The sequence below is a fragment of the Danio aesculapii genome, chromosome 18 (genome assembly GCF_903798145.1).
Source record: "Danio aesculapii chromosome 18, fDanAes4.1, whole genome shotgun sequence".
Taxonomy (NCBI): domain Eukaryota; kingdom Metazoa; phylum Chordata; class Actinopteri; order Cypriniformes; family Danionidae; genus Danio; species Danio aesculapii.
Genome location: NC_079452.1, coordinates 46,384,163 through 46,404,423, shown reverse-complemented (window position 1 = coordinate 46,404,423; position 20,261 = coordinate 46,384,163).

The following is a 20,261-nucleotide window of genomic DNA, read 5'->3' as shown; positions in this document are numbered from 1 at the left end:
TTATTACTTATTAATTGTTCATTCCTTTCAGTTTTGCATTATTTACAAACCATTTGTATTTAAGAGTAGTTGGTGGCTTTTAGAATCTTCAATCAAACTTCATTCATACTTTGTAGAGTATTTTTAATGGCAGCCAGTTTTTAAACGTAGTATATACCATACAGTTGCAATTTTGCAGCATCGGAATCTTTTGAATCTTGTTTTGTTTATTTGTAAGACATTCTGTAAGGTGACTGGAGTTGAAAAACACTGCTTTAGATGTAAAAGGCTTGTATTGGGAAGCACTTCAAAGCAGACTCCCTGTTGTCATTGTACATCATCACTTTCTTCCATGAGTGTCTTTTTGTCAGAGCTGATGAAAAATATTTCATCTGTATCATTTGAAGTGAGAAGCACCTAGGGCGATGGATTTAAGATACATTCTCAGTGCTATCATGGTGTTTATGAGGCTATCCATCAACACTCCAGCCATATTCCCTAGACTATATTCAGGGTGATGAGATATGTCTTCTTTTTGTCCTTCTCAACACACTTTTGCTCTCTTAATAAACATGAGTGGTATGAATCAATTTCAAGTTTTTTTTAAATCTTTTACAGATATCATAAATAGATGATTCCAATGAAGACATTTTACAATGCAAATAAGTGAAAAGGGTGACTGAGAGAAAAACCAACAAGAAGTGCAAGCTTCTTACAGCCCATTACATTTTTATCAGAATTGTAATACATGTAATTTATTAAAACATTTTTGTAGATGAACCAGAAAAGGACTTTTGATGTCTGCAAACGTACTTCTTACAAAGTACAACATAGCTGGCTAGTATGCAATGTTATATCCAGCCATTTATTTTGTGAATCAGACTTTACAACTTGTGCTGTGTTCTTTGGTTGTCATGAACAACAAGATGATATCTATCATCAAGCAAAACCATATTTGGAGGCACAGAAAGTTACTTAATGAGATTTGTAATTATTTTTTGAAAGCACTTTATTGTGATGGTCACTATTGCACATTTTTTGACTAAAAGTTGCATTGCAACTACATGCCAATTAATTCTCATTTGAGTATTAGTAGACTGTCTGCCTAATATCTGCTGATAATGCTCCTTCAACAGACATTTAACTGACTATAAGAAACTTTGCAAGTACATGTCAACTTACACTAACCTTAACCCCAACCTAACAGTCTATTTCTAATCTAATGAATTTTAGTTGGCATGTAGATGCAATGTAAATTAAATTCAACAAAATGCGTTAAAGAGACCATCAAAATAAAGTGATACATATTTTTTTAATAGCATTTGACTATTATTTTAGTAATAGGCTAGGCCAGTAGTCCCAAACCTCTTTATCACAGCTGACCGGTCAACACTTGACAATGGCCCGAAGGTGGGGGAGTGGGTAGTGTACATAGATTGTTAGGTGACAGTCAACCATTTTATCAGAGGATGGCAAGCTGACAAAGCATTGCTGCAACTCTGATACAAGTTTTATTTATGAAGAAAATTAAAAATCACTGCAGTGTTTGGGTGTTCAGTGTTTGTTTTTTCAAGGTAACCTGGCAAGATAATTTTCTGCATTCCTGGAATTGAGAAACAGCTATGGTCAATTCAATTGAGCCAAAATTCAATTCAAGCATATGAATGGAGAATAAAGCAATTTCGTCATTCTTATATGGTTTGCAGGTTCTAGACAGGTTGGTTTGAGTATTTCTGAAAGTTCTGATGTATTCTCACATACTGCCCTCTTTAGAGTTTACAAAGAATTGGTGAAAAAGTAAGCAACCAGTGAGTGCCAAGTTGGTTCCAGAGGAGAAGGAACAGTCTGTTTGAGATGACAAAGGCAACCAAAACTGAAATAACCAGAATGAGTGGGTAGTGTACGTACAGTAGGTTGCTAGGCAACCATCTACCATTTTGTCAGAGGATCACAAGCCGACAAAGCATTGCTGCAACTCTGATACAAGTTCTATTTATGGAGAAAATTAAAAATCACTGCAGTGTTTGGGTGTTCAGTGTTTGTCTGAGATAACTGGTGTACTGAAATGTGTATATTCCATACAAAGTATGAAGCTAATCAGTCAATTCTTGTCACGTGACTCGGGGCATTCTGAAAAGCTTTAGGACAGGGGTGTCCAAAGTCTTGCAGATTTTAGCTTCAACTTACCTCAACACACCTGCAAAGATATTTCTAGAAAGCCCAGAAAGAGCTTGATTAGCTAGCCCAGGCGTGTCTGATTGGAGTTGGAACTAAACTTTGCAGAACACCAGCCCTCCAGGACCGAGTTTGGACAACCCTGCTTTAAGATATTTTCAACTGGGAATGGCTGGAAAGTGCGAGGGCATCACAATATGCGCTCCCTATATGCGTGCACAAGCCTCCATTGGAAATTATGAAGTTGCGCACAGAAAAGATGCAATATGTGAACGGGTCATTTGAAATCTCCAGAAGTTGATCTTCTTGCACAGAGATGCTGGATTCACCTGATTTGACGACAAATGGCAGTTTGTCGGTCCTTCATTGGGCCTTTTCCCTTTTGCAAAGAAACTTTCTTAAATGTGTGTTTCTTACTCATTTTGCTAGCTTGTGGGTTAAACTTTGGTGCTCAAGTGACAGAGATGTAACCGAGAGAATACAGTCATTTTTCAAAAATAAAAGATCGTTCAAAATAAAAGATCGTTCAGATGCAGATAATAAATAAAACAGAAATAATTAATGATTTCTTGTGCTGCCTGGTACCAATTCATCTGGGATTGGGGACCACTGGTCTAGACTCTTTAACAAATTTATACCCCAATTAAAAACTTTTAAGATTCAGGAAAGAAGATCTTCAGTGGTTTGAACTAAACTTTGGCCAGCAGCTTTAGAAATTAGACCAAAAGATAAGCTTTACTTATTTCTAGGAACTATGGTGAAAGCTGACGTGAGATGAGATTGTACAATTTAATAACAGGCAATAAATAATTCAATGGAAGAGCAGTTACTCTGAACATGTTTTTATGTGGCAGGTAAACCTCTTATTCAGTTCCTCACCACACAGACACCGCACACCCTGAGGATCTTTAAAAAAAGTAAGGATGTTACATTCAGTTTCTTTGTGTCTGAGTAGCACACACTCAAAAAAACTTCCTATGTTATACACCGAGTTTTGTTTAGCACTTGCGCAATGTACATAACAATACAACCCACATCCTTAGGCAATGGCAATGGCTGGCAGCTGAACAGCCTTTTAGTTTTCAGCTACCCAGGTCTCACTTAATCAGTCATGCTGAAGTGTGCTTTTCATCTCTAATAAGCCAGGGCACAGTTTAACCACTGTAAAAACCCTCCTCTCTTCATCCAAGTGCCTTCGGGAGAGCAGAGCTATTTTCATGCTGTTAGAAGTCATGATCTTGTAAATAACAAAGTGCTGGGGTGGTTTAAGAAAAAGGAGACCTTTGTTGCCCGCCTCTTGTCTGCCCCTGACAAAGTGAAATTAAGTTATTCAGTTTCAAACCTGTGCCCGAACCAGACAGAGAGAGAGAAATCTCTTTTGTGCTCCACAGACGAAGCTCTTTCCATCCTGGTCTTTTATTTTTCTTCTTCGCATCTCCCTTTCACACCGAACAAGGGTTGACAAGCTCTTGTCGTCCCTGGCTGGTTCTAGAAAGATCCAACAAAAGCCCCCTTGTTCCTGACTTACTCCTGTCAGACAGTGCACTTTGATATTAAAAACTCTGGAGCGAGGGAGGGAGAGTGGGGAGTGACGGAGGGAGTGAAAAGATGAAAAGGATGAAAACAAACTCCTACTGTCTCCTAAGCTGGTGTCTGTAGGTGTAACCCCATAATGGACTCGCAAATATTTGTCCAGTCAAAACAAAATAAAAATGGCTCTTTGACATTTCATAAAGCAGGCTTAGTCAGCTGCGACCTGCATGTCCCTCTGCTCCGTCTCCTCATAGCAAACACCTTCTGAAACCTGCAACACTGATGCCATTGACACATAAGGTACTCGCTGGGAACTTTATCGGGTATCGCACCCTGACGTCTACACAGCCGGCACCAAAGTTCCTCTGACACTGTAGCCGTGTAAATGAGGCGGCAGAAAAGTCATTGGAATACCAAGATGCAAAGGCTAAATATAAAACGGGCTTAAAAAGTGTGCCACCAACAGGGATGGAACTCATCTAATCCAACATGCGCTTAAAGGAGTAGTTTTAAAATCCTGTTTACTCACTCTCGTGTCCATCCAAAACTGTATTCTATTCGTTAACGGGTCTTACTTAGCACCCCATATCCGTACCATTAAAGCCAGACCTCTCACATTTTGCATTGATTGGGTCAACTCCAAAAAACGTTCACACATCTTTGTTAGTCACTCCATCTAAAAAAAGTCACAGTTCACAAAACAAAAACTTGTGCTTGGAATGCAGGTTGGGAATGACATGAAGGTGACTAAATGATGGAAATGTTAATGAAATTTTGATTAAACTATCTCTTTTTGATGGCCATATAAGAACAGGGGTCCATTGACACAGGATATTCTCATACTGTACATTACAACAACAAAAAACTAAAGGTTTGTTATTTGAATTGTACGGTGGCAGATAGAGCTTAACCTGCTGCAATTAAAGAAAATACAAGCAATTACAAAAAACATCAACAAATTAAGAAACGATCTTCATTTGTTTGACAGCACAGGTGCTGCAAATCCTCACGACGCATGCACATTAAAAAATGTGCTGCATTTTCACACAACACAAACAAATGAATAAAACATGCTGCATTTTCTCACAATGCAAACAATTTATAAAAAACATGCTGTATATTTGACCAACTTTTTAGAAAATGTAATGAGAGTTATTTTTATTTTAATTAATTAGCTTTTAAAAAATAAATTGCTGAATTAAAATTAAAGTTCGTCACAATGGAGCATGTAGTCAATAAGAGAATGTTTTCAGTATTTTGAACGCATCAAAGAAAAGGAAAAGGGGTCATAGTCTCAACGGACAGGCATTTTACTAGACAAATAGTACAAAAGTAGAAGACACGTTGGTTTAAACTTTCAATAATCTGTATATATGGCATGTATAGCTTTGGGGTCAGGAATTTCTCAGATAACATTAAAAAAAAAAAACCTAATGCAAAAGTAACTCAAAAGTAATGTAACACATTACCTCCCATAAAAAGTAACTAAGTAATGCAACTAGTTACTTTTTTGGGGAGTATCTCAATATTGTAACGCATTACTTTCTAAAGTAACTTTCCCCAACACTGGCCATGACGTTTGCTCAGTGGAGTTGTAGGTGATGTTTAAATGGTGAGTTTTTTGTTTGTTTATTTCAACATCATTTTATTAGCCTAAATAACCATAACTTAAATAGCCGGGTCCGTCACGTTTTAGGGTCCCCTTGAAACATTTTGTGCGATTTGAATGTGTTGTGAGAAAATGCAGTGCATTTTCATGAATTGTTTGCGTTGTGAGAAAATGCAGCGCAATTTATTAGTTTGTTTGTGTTGTGAGAAAATGAAGCACATTTTTAAAAAATGCGACAGATGAAGATCTTTTCTTTATTTGCTGTCGTTTTCGTAAATCGCATGTGTTTTCTTAAATTGCAGCACATTAAGCACTCGGCCACCGTAGAATTGACCTATGTCAGAGTTTGATTAACAGGCGATCCAGCCAATCATACCACCGATATTCTTTACAGTAGTAGAGTAACATTGATGATTAACATGAAAAATAGTGAAAATGTGATCATATTGGGCATATAAGCAGGTACCCAGAAGGGATGTGCAATATTTTGTTTCTAACAAAGTGCCTGGTGCATAAGAGATAAGAAGTGTATCCTATAAGTGGTTTGTCAAGCCCACTCACCTATATGGAGTACACTATAAATATGCCCAGGGTGTGTGCAATGTGCATAAATATCCAAGACTAAGCTTATATACCCAGGGTGTGTGCAAATATGCATAAATGACCAAAAGTGTCCATTGGGTGTTCAAGAACGTTGAGGTATTAACCAGTGGACAGTTGTGAAAAAACTGAGGATTTTGATCTTGCACCGTGAATCACTCAACTATGGCCAGAGTTTGAAACAAGTGAACAGCCACGAATAACTCAAAGATTTTGGTCTTGCACCATGAATCACTCAGTAAACTTTGGTATTTAACGAGTCGGAGAATCATGAAACACTCGCACTTCAAAAAAACTACTTAAACCAAAAGGGCTTCAAAGTGCAGCACGTCTTAAAAGTACATCCAGAGATTCTAAACATTCAAGCAAAACTATGTTAACAAGACATTCAGAAAGATTAATCTACACTTCATAAATGACTTTTATTATTATTATTTATTTTTTATTATTTTTTAAAAACATTTATTTGAAATTCATATATTTATAGACAAAGAACTCAACAACTGGACTCAAATCACAAAGCTAACATTTATTGACGTCATATAGCTCTTTAATGAGATCCATCCAGCAAGAGGGTGAATAATGGATCAAGAAAAAATAATACTACATGTTAGCTATACTAGCACACTACATATATGCTATTTGTAAAACCATTAAATTATAGATTATAATGTTTTACATGCTATATTTTAAACACTTCAATAAACCCTGGAACGTAAACATTTTGAATCCAATAAGTATTTTTTTCTTTAATTAATGATCCAATAATAAAACAGTAATTAAAGAAAACAAACAACTAACTGTAACCAAAGTTCCCTTTAAGGCAAGTCATTTCACTCTGCGGCCATCTTTGAAACGTCTCTCAGGCAGTATGTTCGCAGGTTCTGTCTGAATGGGGAAATATCAAATTCTCCAAAACTGTTTGTCAAGCTTACGATTACATTACATGTTTTGAATCATCAATGAAACTAAACAGTAATTGTCTCATACGTTTCGTTTCTAGATGTTCGAATCAAACAAAATGAGCATTTTTTCAGGTTGCCTGAGCTAATGTGCATGCACACTCGAAAGGAACGAGATCGCGACACCAACCTCATTCAAGGCCATGTTACACATTATCATCCTCTCAATGATGCTTCGTCAGATAGCTCTTGTTCTCAGAAGTAATTCACGACTTGGTCTTGAAGGCAATCTCCTCCAAAAACGACAGCGACTCTTTATTTACAAGTTTGTGAAAGTTTTAGTAGTTTTGTTTTCAAGTGTAGTGGGTTCATGTAGTCATTTAAAAGTAGAGGGTTCAAGCTTTATGTGGATATATTTCGTATGTCTTTGGAGCAAGTATTCAATGAGATTCCAGTGTGTTTGTTGATGACAAAAAATGTTGTAAAAGCACATGTCTCGGCCGAGCTTCTGCCCTGGAGAAACGTTAGTCTATAGCGATCGATGATTGGCTCCTGCACTAGTAGGCGGGACTTCATTCACCATATTGACCGTTACACTTTTCCCCATTCATAACTCTACAAGTTACATATCATGTGTCACATAGTCTTTGCTGTAACTCAGAGGCTCCTTTTTGAAGACAACTGACACGATTGTTTTTTAAAATAATCTAAGCATTTTGTTATCCAGATCACTGCAAAGGTATTTCCAAATGGTTTTTCTCATCAAAGAACCAAAAATTGAGATATTATGTAATTATTTGTACACGATTAATAATTCTACTACCTTTATTGCGATAAGTATGCTTCTGCTAACCATATCTTTCTTTGACATGACACATGGTGACAGTCATGTTGTAGATGTTGAACTAAACTACTTGTTGCACGGTTGGCTGGTTGTGTGAACAGCAGAGGAGCGTGTTAGCAAGACAGGCTGCACACTTTCCAAACAGCAGCAGCAAGCCTGAGCATGCAGGTTTCTGAGGAAGAATGCAGAGGCCCACTTGTCTCCCGCTCTCTTCACAGGCGCCTGCTATTATACTCACTCTGGAGGAGCCTCTGGGCAGTTATTACTGCATTTATATTAATAATCTTGCTTCATTTTGTTCATACAAGCTGAAGAAAACACAGACATAAGGGGAATGCCGACAGGAACAAAATGTATGCAAATATAGTGAAGAAGCAAATAGGCTAGAAAGAGCTTATGCTTTATAACAGCATTGTCATTTACAGGCAGTGGTATAAAGTAACAAATTACAAATACTCAAATTACTGTAATTGAATTTTTTTCTCAGGAATTGTAATTTACTAAGTAGTTTTAAAAATGTGCACTTTTACTTTCCCTTGAGTACATTTTTAATGCTGTATCGATATTTTTAGTTCACTATTTTCCTACAAACTGCAGTCACTACTTTATCTTTGCTCGTCTATGGGGATTAGAAAAATCAGTCCTGTGATTCCTTCCCATTCAAATCACACACAGTAGGTAAATCGCATCACAATGAACTACCTCAAGACAGGTGCGCTTTATAATTGCAGCAAACTGTTTGAAAACATTAAAAGTATCCAAGATGTCCAAAATCTTTACGCTCAATGACCCAGAGACTGTTTAGATGCATGTTACTGATGAGAAGATGACGGATGTTTAATGTATGATGACAGAAATGGCCTTAAACACCCAGCAGGCACAAGACATCAACATGACATCAGATTGACGTTGTACCCCAACGTCAAGGAAACGTTGCATTTTGTTTGGAAATGAACACTGGGTTGACATCAGAACCCAACATCAGGCAGACCTCGATGTCCAACGTCCAACTTCAACGTCTAATGATGTTAAAGCTTGACGTTGTGTGGACATTACCACTATGATGTCTATCAGACCTTGGATTTTGGTTGCCATCCTTGATGAATAAATGTCAGTATTTGACGTCAATATGACGTTGGTTCAAGATGTTGGCTCGACGTTGGATTTTGGTCACTTTCTAACACAACCTAAAATCAACCAAATAATCAACTTCATTTGACATCGTTAGTGGATGTTGGCTACTGGAATTTTGGTCACCTGACATAACGAGCTAAATCTAACCTAATATTAACGTCTTATGACGTTGTGTGTCTGCTGGGCTATAACTAAATCCACTACAGAATGTTACGTTTACACACATCCACAAATTACATGTAAATGCATCAGCTTTTCACAGCGTAATACTCACTACTCGTGAGTACTTTTGAATGGTCTTCTTTTTACTCATACTTTGAGTAATATGTACAACAGACACTTTACTCTACTTGAAATACATTTTTAGGCAAGTAACGGTACTTTTACTTGAGAATGACTTTTCAGTACTCTTTTTCACCACTGGTTACAGCCTGCAGACAAATATTTGCATTTGCTACCATTATGTAAATACTTCAGACTATATTTTGGTATTTAATTAGATATTGGTTATTTTTTTACTAGCAGCAAATTTGCTTTGTTACCATGTAAAAGCCAAATCACATTACAATTAAGAAGTATGGGGTCAATGAGTTTTTGTAATTTGTTGAAACGAGGAAAGGATACTTTATGCTGATCAATAGTGAAGGTGAAGAAATAGTTACAAAAGTTTCCTTTTTACCATAAAACTCACATTTTTACCTTATAATTTGTTGAGGAATCTAGTTTTTTTAAATTAAAAATATTAAGCAGTACAATGATTTTCAACGTAAGAAACTTTTATAAATAACAGAAATAGATGACAACTAGAAAAGTAAAGTTCGTAGACAAACTTTTTGGTGGCTTGAGAAAGCCTAGTCTGAAAGTTTGAAGTACTTAAAAAAATTAAATAACTGAAGTAGTTTTTAAAAAGTTTGAAGCAGTTGCCATAGATAGATAACTACAAATATGTTTCTAGTATGGATCAGCATGTTTCTTGCTAGGTGGTTGCTAGGGTGTTCTGAGTGGTTGCTAAGTGGTTACTAAGGCATTGCTGGGTGGTTGCTAAGATGTTGCTAGGCAGTTGCTATGGTGTTCTGCGTGGTTGCTAAGGCATTGCTAGGCAGTTGCTAAGGCATTGCTAGGTGGTTTCTAGGGTGTTTAGAGTCGTTGCTAAGGAGTTGCTAGACGGTTGTTATGATGTTCTGAGTAGTTGCTAAGGGGATTTAGGCGGTTGCCAAGGTGTTCTAGGTGGTTGCTAAGGTGTTCTAGGTCATCACTAAGGTGTTGCTAGGTGGCTGTAGGGTGTTCTGAGTGGTTGCTAGGTGGTTACTAAGGTGTTGCTAGGCGGTTACTATGGTGTTCTGAGTGGTTGGTAAGGCGTTGCTAGGCAGTTGCTAAGGTGTTCTGAGTGGTTGCTAGGAGGTTGCTAGGGTGTTCTGAGTGGTTACTAAGGCATTGGTAGGTGGTTGCTAAGGTGTTTTAAGTGGTTGCTAGGCAGTTGCTAGGGTGTTCTAGGTGGTTACTAAGGTGTTGCTAGGCAGTTGCTAAGGTGTTCTGAGTGGTTGCTAAGGTGTTGCTAGCAAGTTGCTAAGGTGTTCTGAGTGGTTGCTAGGCAGTTGCTAACATAAATTACCATGGTTCTAGTATGAATTAGTATGTTTGTATGTTTTGTTAATATTTTTCTAGTATGGATTAGTACATTGTTAGTATAGACTAGTATATTGTTAGTATGTCCAATGTAAAGTCAATGGCAGTTTTTTTACAATGGAAGTCTATGGGACAGTTGCTAGAGTGCTTTAAGTGGTTGCAAGGGTGTTGCTAGTAAGTTGAAAGGTCATCAGTGATTGGCAGATTGGTAGTCTGAGTTAAATGAGCCCAACCATAAATCTGTATGACAGCCTGACGCAAAGTTACGAGGTCACAAAGTTTGGTCCAATGTTAAGTTAATTTTCAGGGTTAGTTTTTGGAAAACCGTAAGTCGGATCAGTTGGTAAGATATAGCAACCCGAGTCAGAGCAGTTTGGAGATTTGTTGTTAGTTTGGTGGTTGTAGTATGAACGGTCTAGGAGGAGATACTTATAGAAATTAGTCTCAGAAGAAGAAGGAGAAGAAGAAGACGGAAGAATAAGTTTATGCAGTATAACAGTATGTTGCCTTTCTCAAGCCACCATAATTAAATTCTATTAAATATATATGAAAACACTTCTTTTAAACAGTAATAACATTTAAAAGCATTACAGATTTTACTGTAATTTTTGGGATATTTGTTGAGTAGAAGAACCTCCTACAACATAAATAAAGTGGAGTGATGATACCTCGGTTCACACCTTTTCCATAAACTATATAATGCAATCAGATAACTGCTGTTTACAATGTTATTGTTTTTTTCAGTGGAACCGCACTGGCAGGCACAGTGTTGTGTTGGTTTCAGACCAATGCGTCTGTACACGCTGCGCATTGGGCCTGAGGTTAAACCTGCTCTCTCGTACCTGCAGGGTCATTCCTAATAGGGATTCCTGGCCTTGTTAATGACTGTTTGAACATTGTCAGCATCGTCATCCCTGACAGACTGCCGCCACTCGTACCTGCAGCCGTAGGCGAGGGGAAGGGCGCTTGCATAAATCTCCCCGCAGGAATCCGTGAGAACCAGGCCAGAAAAATCCAATCTTCCCGTGACACATGACACTCACATTAAAATCTTTTGAGTTTTGCATATTTTTCTGTGACTGCCAGAAGTTGCAGTGGGTTTAATGGTATACATTCTACAGGCATCAGTCCGTCAGTCCGTGTGTTAGGATTGGAAACAAACCGCCATGGAAAGGGCCAGATGGAAACACTTCGCCGCTCCCTCTCACTTCAAGCAGGTCTGCAAAGCTCACCAATGACATGTAATATATTCCTCCAATAACCTGCCTTAACAACTTCAAGGTCTCCATCAGGCTGAGACCTGATTACAAACTCCAGACCTCTGAAATACATGTAATGCAATTATCAAATATCTGGTTTTCCAAAATGAAGGTAACAAAAAAAAAAGCTTCTGTCAGTAAAGCCAGCACACATGAAAAACCTTCACTTGTCAACTGCGCATTTCTGTCTTTCTGTTCCCCCTCTTACCTTTCCATCTCATTCTCTTGTTCCCCCTTTCCGTCCCCCAAACCTCAGGTCTTTACTCCAAGGCGCTGACAGAAGTTAGCATTCATAGTCAATCAGTTCGGGCCTTAACAGGGCAGAGCTGACAGACAGGTCCAGATTAAGGCCTTAAAAAGCCTCCAGTAGGATGGCACAAGACAAGCGAAGCAGTCAGGAGCTCCGGCAGTCTCAAAAGCTCAAAACGCAGTCAAACAAAAGAGAGAGGAATGCGAGCGGGGGCTTGGGTTACACAGCGGCTCAGAAATAAGACAGGTTATTAACACAGGGTGCTGCCAGGGCCTTTTAAAGCCTTTAGCTGAATTTTTTCTTCAGGTTTGGGGGCCCTGGGCTCCAGCGCTGAAGATACGGCTGAGTAGACGCACATAAAAAGAGGGATAAGCACATATCCTCACGTTTGGCTTTTGTTTTTTGAAAAAAAAAATGGACCTGAACTAGGAATAATCTTGTCAGGGAGTGGATGAAGGTTTTTAGAAAGCTAGCAATGAAACGGGTTAAGGTTTTGAGCATTATATTCTCACCAGCCTCTTTTTTTAGGTACACCTTACTAGTTCCGGGTTGGACCCCGTTTGCTTTCAGAATTGCCTTAATCCTTCGTGGCATAGATTTAACAAGGTACTTGAAATATTGCTCCGAGATTTTGGTCCATACTGACATGATAGCATCACGCAGTTGCTGCAGATTTGTCAACTGAACATCTATGATGCGAATCTCCCGTTACACGACATCCCAAAGGTGCTCTATTGGATTGACATCTGGTGACTGCGGAGGCCATTTGAGTACAGTGAACTCATTGTCATGTCAAGAAACCAGTCTGAGATGATTCATGTTTTATGACATGGCGTGTTATCATTCTGAAAGTAGCCATCAGAAGATGGGCACACTGTGGTCATAAAGGGATGGACATGGTCAGCAACAATACTCAGGTAGGCTGTGGCATTGACACGATGCTCAATTGGTACTAATGTGCCCAAAGTCTGCCAAAAAATATTCCCCACACCATAACACCACCACCACCACCAGCCTGAACCGTTGATACAAGGCAGGATGGATCCATGCTTTCATGTTGTTGATGTCAAATTTTGACCCTACCATCCGAATGTCTTAGCAGAAATCAAGACTCATCAGACCAGGCAATATTTTTCCAATCTTCTATTGCCCAATTTTGGTGAGTCTGTCCAAATTGTAGCCTCAGTTTCCTGTTCTTAGCTGACAGAAGTGGCACCCGGTGTGGTCTTCTGCTGCTGTAGCCCATCCGATTCAAGGTTGGACATGTTATGTGTTCAGAGATGCTCTTCTGCAAACCTCAGTTGTAAGGAGCATTTTTTTTTAGTTACTGTCGCCTTTCTATCAGCTTAAACCAGCCTGACCATTCTCCTCTGACATAAACAAGGCCTTTTTGCCCACAGAACTGCCGCTTACTGGATATTGAACTAGCAGTTGAACAGGTGTACCTAATAAAGTGGCAAGAATCTGCTCAAACAAATGGTATGAGTAAATAATTCAATGATTCATCATAATGCACAAAAAGTGACAATGCAGATATACTACGTGACTCATCTGATCAGGACTGAAGCTGGGAAACATATCTAATGAATCTTCGTTTTTGAATGAATCTTTTGAATTAATGAAGTAATGAATGAATGAATGAGCTGATAGTATTTAGAAGGTGAAGAACAAGGTGTGAATATAAAGTATTCAAAAAAGGTAGGCAAAAAGTACCTGGATGGTGCTATGGGTCATATGACCATGCAAACTGGCAGACTGCAACATGTCTGAATTTCATTCAATAGTACATGCATTCATTTCGCTTTATAGAAAGAAATTTTGTTTCTGAACAAAATTTGAATTTAAAACAAAAGTAAAAACTAGTAGTTGAGTTTGTTCATATTTGTTGCAAATGAAGCTAATCAACCCAGTATTTTTGAGAGTTGTGCCTACTATAAATTATTTAATGTGGATGCAGAGACTTGTGTATTGAAGTGCACTGTGGAGAGGAGAAAAAGAAAAATCTCCTAATGCGGGGCTTCTCAAAGTCCAGACACTGGTCTCGATCCGGACCGACTCCATTTCGTATTGCAAGACCATGCATAAAGGATGCAAATTGTGGATTTCCTTCTTTGATAAAGGCATAAACTTTGTAAATCAACTGTTTAGTTTTTTGCATTTTTGTAAAAAAATTCAGGTAAAAATAAAATCGAAGGCAAAATATTCAATGTTTTCCTGCGTGACTCTGTTGTCATGACATCTAGTGATTATACGAGTGTTTAATGTGTTTTGAATGCAAATGCCACTTTATTTAAAGATAAATAAAGAGTGTTGACTTGTGATGCATGTTATAGATGTTTATTAAAACAAGTTATGTAATATAAATTGATCTGGAGTTTGCATGTTCTCCCAGTGTTCGCTCGGGTTTCCTCCAGGTGCTCCGGTTTCCCCACCGTCTAAAGACATGCGGTAAAGGTGAATTGGGTAAGCTAAATGTCCGTATGTATGTATGTGTGTGAATGAGTGTATGGGTGTTTCCCAGTGATGGGTTGCAGCTGGAAGGGCATCCGCTGCGTAAAACATATGCTGGATAATTTGTGGTTCATTCCGCTGTGGCGACCCCTGATGAATAAAGGGATTAAGCCGAAAAAAGAAAATGAATCAATCAATCAATCAATCAAAATTTTAGCAATAAAATGCTATAATTTAAGCTCAGAATTAAATGCATGCCATTTCCTCCTCCGACTTGACTTGTTAAATTTTACGAGAATGTAACATATCAAGTACAGCAAGCAACTTCACATGACAAGACAAAAAAGACATTTAAATATCTAAAAGCCACATCAATCAGCTGCTTTGGATGATTATTAAGCAAAAGAATAATAATAATCATCATCATTTGATAAACATCTAGTTCCTTCTTCCTTGTTTCTCTGCATGTAGAAGTCAGAAAATAGTCAAATAAACAGCATTGTTGCCTTAATCAAAGCCACAGCGTGGAAGGGCCTGCTCCTGCTCGCTCACTCTCTCTCTTTCAATTACACACATACACACACACAGCAGTCCAGTAGGCACCAGCAGCACTTAAAGCCACTCCCGTGGTTTCTCTTACTGGATTCCTCAGAGTTTTAAGGGCACAAGCTTTTCCACAAATTAGACTAAAAGAGCAGCGTTCTTTCTTTCTCTTCTTTTCTGTTCTCTCGTTCCATTTTCTTCCTTCATTTAGTCCCTCAAAAGTGATTGTTTATGACTTTCATTCTACCATATGCATGTGGTAGTGAGCCTGTTACTTACAGTAATGAAATCACTTTGAGACTGTACACGTCTTCAGATGTTTACCACTAAAACTGGATCGGAACACAACTGCGTATCTACAAACACTTTCCCATGAAAGCGAAGACCAGAACGTGAGGTTCCTACCAAGCCTCTCTATATGATCGACTGTTTATCAAACAAAAAGCAATGTAATTGAAGACTTTTCATGAAAATGCAACAGATGGGTGTGGCCAGTGTGACTCAGATATCAGAATGATTGAAGAGGGCGTCCAACATCTGGAAAGTCCATGTGTGGGGGTTGGTCCCTGGGGCTCTCTGGACATTTACAGCCCAATTACAGTGGCTGCCTCTGGGCTCCTCTCTCTCATTACCCCTCTCCACAGCACAGCTCTGGAGCCTGGCCCTCATACCAGCTCCATTCTCTCCCACAGAAATGTCAAAGACTCCTGCACAAAAAAGCCCTCCACAGACTAATGCCGGGTAATTCGCCTCTTACAATACTGTAATTATATGCTGGATATCATATCTGGAATGAGTGTGTGTGTCTGGATTTATGAAAAGGAATACTGTGCCTGTGTGTGAGTGTCAGAGTATTGCAATGCAGTTGTTTAGGAAAACTTCATGCACAAGTGAAGGAACACACACATACACACAGTCACAAATGCACACAGGTATTTTAGTGTGGAGACAGGCAGTAGTGTGTGTGTGTGTGTGTGTGTGTGTGTGTGTGTGTGTGTGTGCCCCTGGAATGTGTAACCTGACCTCTGAGCTGAAGCTGAATCTATTCACTCATCTTATTTTTTCTTTTCAGAAAGACTCAAAACCCCCTTTTCCTTCTTCACACACACATTTCCACGTAGTGAAGCTACAAACAGCAAAACCACAATAAGAATATTATTTAAAGTCGGGAGGCATGTTGCTTACGGGCAATTCTGCATGAGATACGGCCCGAGATAAAGACATGAATGAGAGCTATAACACTGCTCTGTCTAATTCCTCCGCAAGAAGCACTTCAGATGTTTGGCAGCAGCAAACCGGGATCTGTGATTGATTAGCTGGAGTAGAGAAATAGGGAGGTATTCACAGAACATCTCTGATCTCTTTTGCTTCACTGAAGTGTCCTTGAAGTTCTCCAGAGAAAGCAGATTGGATACGCAATGGATGGCATGATGTGTCGCTTGCACAAACACGCTACTACAGCATTCTTACACATCTTGCAGCAAAAATAACTGTTGGGACTTTTACGACTATAACACAACATCGCTGAGCTTCCAATTACCCTGTGAAAAGTGATACAACTGCACCTAATTTGCAAAAAGATTGCGCTTCAAAGCAACAGCTGAAAACAAACTAGCAGAAACAGGCGACGTGGACACCTATTCTCCCAAGAGGAGGAAACCCAACACAGGCTTGCCCAGGAGCCCGGGCCCGCAGAACCACCACCACACTGGGCCAAACCTCAGCCTGGAATCTTGGAAAGGCAAACCAGTGTGACTGCATTTCCTGAGTCCACCCTATTTAAACTCACAATATGGAACATATTAGAGGGAGAAGAGAGGGAAAGAAGGAAAGAAAGAAAGAAAGAGAGAGGTGGTTAGCATTGTACATTTTCTGTTTAATAGGCCCCCTTGGGAAAAAAAAACTGTCTCTGTTACTGCTGATGGGACAGGCTGGTAGACCAGTATAAAAGCAAAGCCGCTTTTTCACCCCAAATTAAAGTAGCATTACATAGTTAAAAAAATATCACAGAATGCTATGGCTTGTAAAAATAAACGGGACTTGAGGGAATGTTGTGGCAAAAAGTTCATAGCCGGAGAGGGCATCAAAGAATGACTTCACCAGCATTTTTTTTCACACATTTTTAGTCTTGAGCGATTTACATGCATTTTTGTTTCATTGTCTTTACCCACAATCCACATTGACAAATTTAGAAGCAGTCATAAACTCCAAAGCCTACTGTGACGCCAAGTTTAGCGATATAAAGTTGCTTTCTAAAGCATTATCACAAAACCCTCATAAGCAGTCTCTGATAGAATCTGCCAAATAGACATTTAAATATTGTGAAGTATGAAAAAAATTGACCTTATATTACTTGTCTAAATTGAGTTGTATGATTGAGGTTTGTTTCAATTCTGCAGAAATTGAAAGATGGGTAGACCATGCGTGGGTGTACACTCATCTGGAATGCTGTACATTTGGTAGTGCTTCATACAAACAGCGCTGCAGGTAAATCAATATATTAATGACTTTAATACAAAGCATAAGATGCAATTACAACTATGCAATTATCTCCTAAGCATTTAAAAAAACAACTAAAAAAATCTGGGATCATACAGTATGCTTAATTTGAACCAATATAAATGGACACTCATTCATTCATTATTAATATATTTACTTATATATCAACATTCATCTTTGCTCTGCAAGAATACCCCTCCTATATGTACTGCCATTTTTAAACAAAAGCCTAGAGTAAAAATAACAACAGAAGTATGCTAGTAGCCTATTTGGTTCCATATATGCAACTCCTCTTTTTTCATATAAACCATTGGAATGGAATACTTTGGATGCTGTCTTATGCATCATGTTCAATAATTGCACCATATACTTATTGGTGCAAACAACTGATCTAGCAAAACATTTAGCCTCAATTAATATTGTCTACATGCATTAATATGAGTAGAAAACATTCTCACAAATCCAGTTTCAGCATTGTGCGTGTACAAACTCATTTCTTACCTTCCGTGATGCTTATTTATCTGGATAAGTCAAAATGGATAAACCCTGCCGCGTGAAGTACCCAGCAGGCACAGGAAGTCAACATGATGTCAATTTGACGTTGTACCCCAATGTCATAGGATATTGTATTTTGTTTGGAAATGAAAATCGACTCGACGTCAGCACCCATCGTCAGACCGACAGCAATGTCCAACATCGGACAGACGTTGCATTTTAGTTTCTTTCCAGTGAAACCTAAAAACAACAAAACATCAACATCTTATGATGTAACAGCTTGACGTTGTGTGGACGCTACCAATATGATGTCTATCAGATGTTAGATTTCAGTTGCCATACCTGACAAAAAAAATGTCAGTATTTGACGTCAATATGATGTTAGTAAGATGTTGGCTCCACATTGGATTTTGGTCACTTTCCAACACAACCTAAAATCAACAGAATATCAACGTCATTTCACGTTGTTACTGGACATCAAAATAACACTGTCCTTAGATGCTGGCCACCTAAATCTAACCTAATATTAATGTCTTATGACGTTGTGTGTCTGCAGGGTAGTTAGTCGGCTAATTTGCGAAAATACACGTCCAGACTACACTATGACCATATACAGACTTTCCGTACAAGCAATTCTGCTGAATTTACTTTTGCGCGTGCACTCGTCTGCTTGTCAAGAAGAAATTTTCAGAAGTAATCCACGGTCATAATATAATTTGAACCCGAATAAGTGTTGTCTTCTTTGCTATACAAATGTACAGGTGCACCAAACTTTCAATCGTAGCAAAATTCATTTCAGAACTGTCCTGCATTCATATACTAAGGTAATTTTGGACATTGTCATAGTACACATGGTAATTGTTGTGAGTTCTGTAACACATAGTTGCAATATCTACAGTAATAGTATGAAAATATAAATAGAGCTACTTGAAAAAAAAAAAGTAGGCTCAAGAAAATCTAAAAGAGAACTTCTGGAAAGTTCTCCTTTCGTAGAGGGAACATTCCATTTACATTTTTGTTTTACCTTTCTTGGCAAACCAATAGTGAATGTTTTGTCAACTGCAACATTCAAAAGTTCACATTAATAATTATCATCTATTCAAATATGAAAACTAGAAATTCAGTAGGACTAAAAAAGTTCACACCACAACTGCAGCAATGTCCTTATCGTTTTTGGTGTGAACAAGTCTCTGGACAGAAATCATTTTGTATTACTTTAGTTTAATATTGTATGCCGAAAAACACATGTGAATGATGGAAAAGCGCTGATCTGCGGTGGACCAGAGAGTATCCATATGAAAACCACCTTTCCTTACTTTAAAACAAAAGGACTGACAAAGTAATTTAAGTCTGATTCCATTTTAATGGAGCCTTGTCACCCGGTAGGGGTTAAATGAAAAAGGAATGCCTTTCTCATTCTTCAGAAAAAGGGGGGTCTTGGCCAAGCTTCAGGAGCAGGGACACGGCCCACTGTCATGGCTACATGCTGCTGAAAAGAAAGATTGTAGTGGAGTCAGTCGCAGCGTCTCTGTGTTAAGAGCGAGAGAAAACATACTAATGTGCTCCTTTTTCAAACAGAACCTGAAGACAATGAGTCAGTCTTTAAAATGCAAAAAAAACGAAACAAACCCGAGTAGTTTACAAAGACGGCCCATTGTATCAGTGCTTGCGCTAACAAGGAAGCCCTTTAAAGGAAATATTCTCAATGAAATTGTGCAGTGACTATAAATTATCAAAGTCTTTAACACTGGTGAACAGCCAAACTGAAACCGCAAAACTAAACAAGATCTATTGTGTGTTTTTTTGCCTAAAGAGAGCTTTGAGTGAGGTGAAGGCTGTGAAGATGTACTCGATGATTTATGTTATCAGAAACTTGCCCGAGGCTTTGTGTGTGTGTGTAATTCTGACTGAGTGCATGTACTGGAATGAGAGCGCAATTGTATTTATCGCATGTTAGACTCAAAACTCTGTGTATGTGTGTGGAGGGTGTGCTAAGGCATTCTTTTAAGCTCTGTGGAAACTCACTAAAATAAATCCTGTGTGTACGTCAGTGAGGCCCCTCTTAACCCTGCAATTATAGAAGGGAGGGAGGGAGCAGCACAGGAACTTTGCTGCTGAAGTGCTCGCAAAATCACCTCATGCTTTCCGTACCTCGGATGAAACTCTGTAAGGTCAAACTGACCTAAAACTGAGCTGATATTGTCATAATATGATCCAAAGTGCTTTTAAACAACACTTTTAACTCAACAATTTCTTCATATTTCAGATAAGAAAGTCTCAGAGGCAAAGTTTACACCTGGTTTTAAGATGCTTTTGGTTCATCTGATCACAAGGAAAACATGCATTTGTATTTGAGGATATA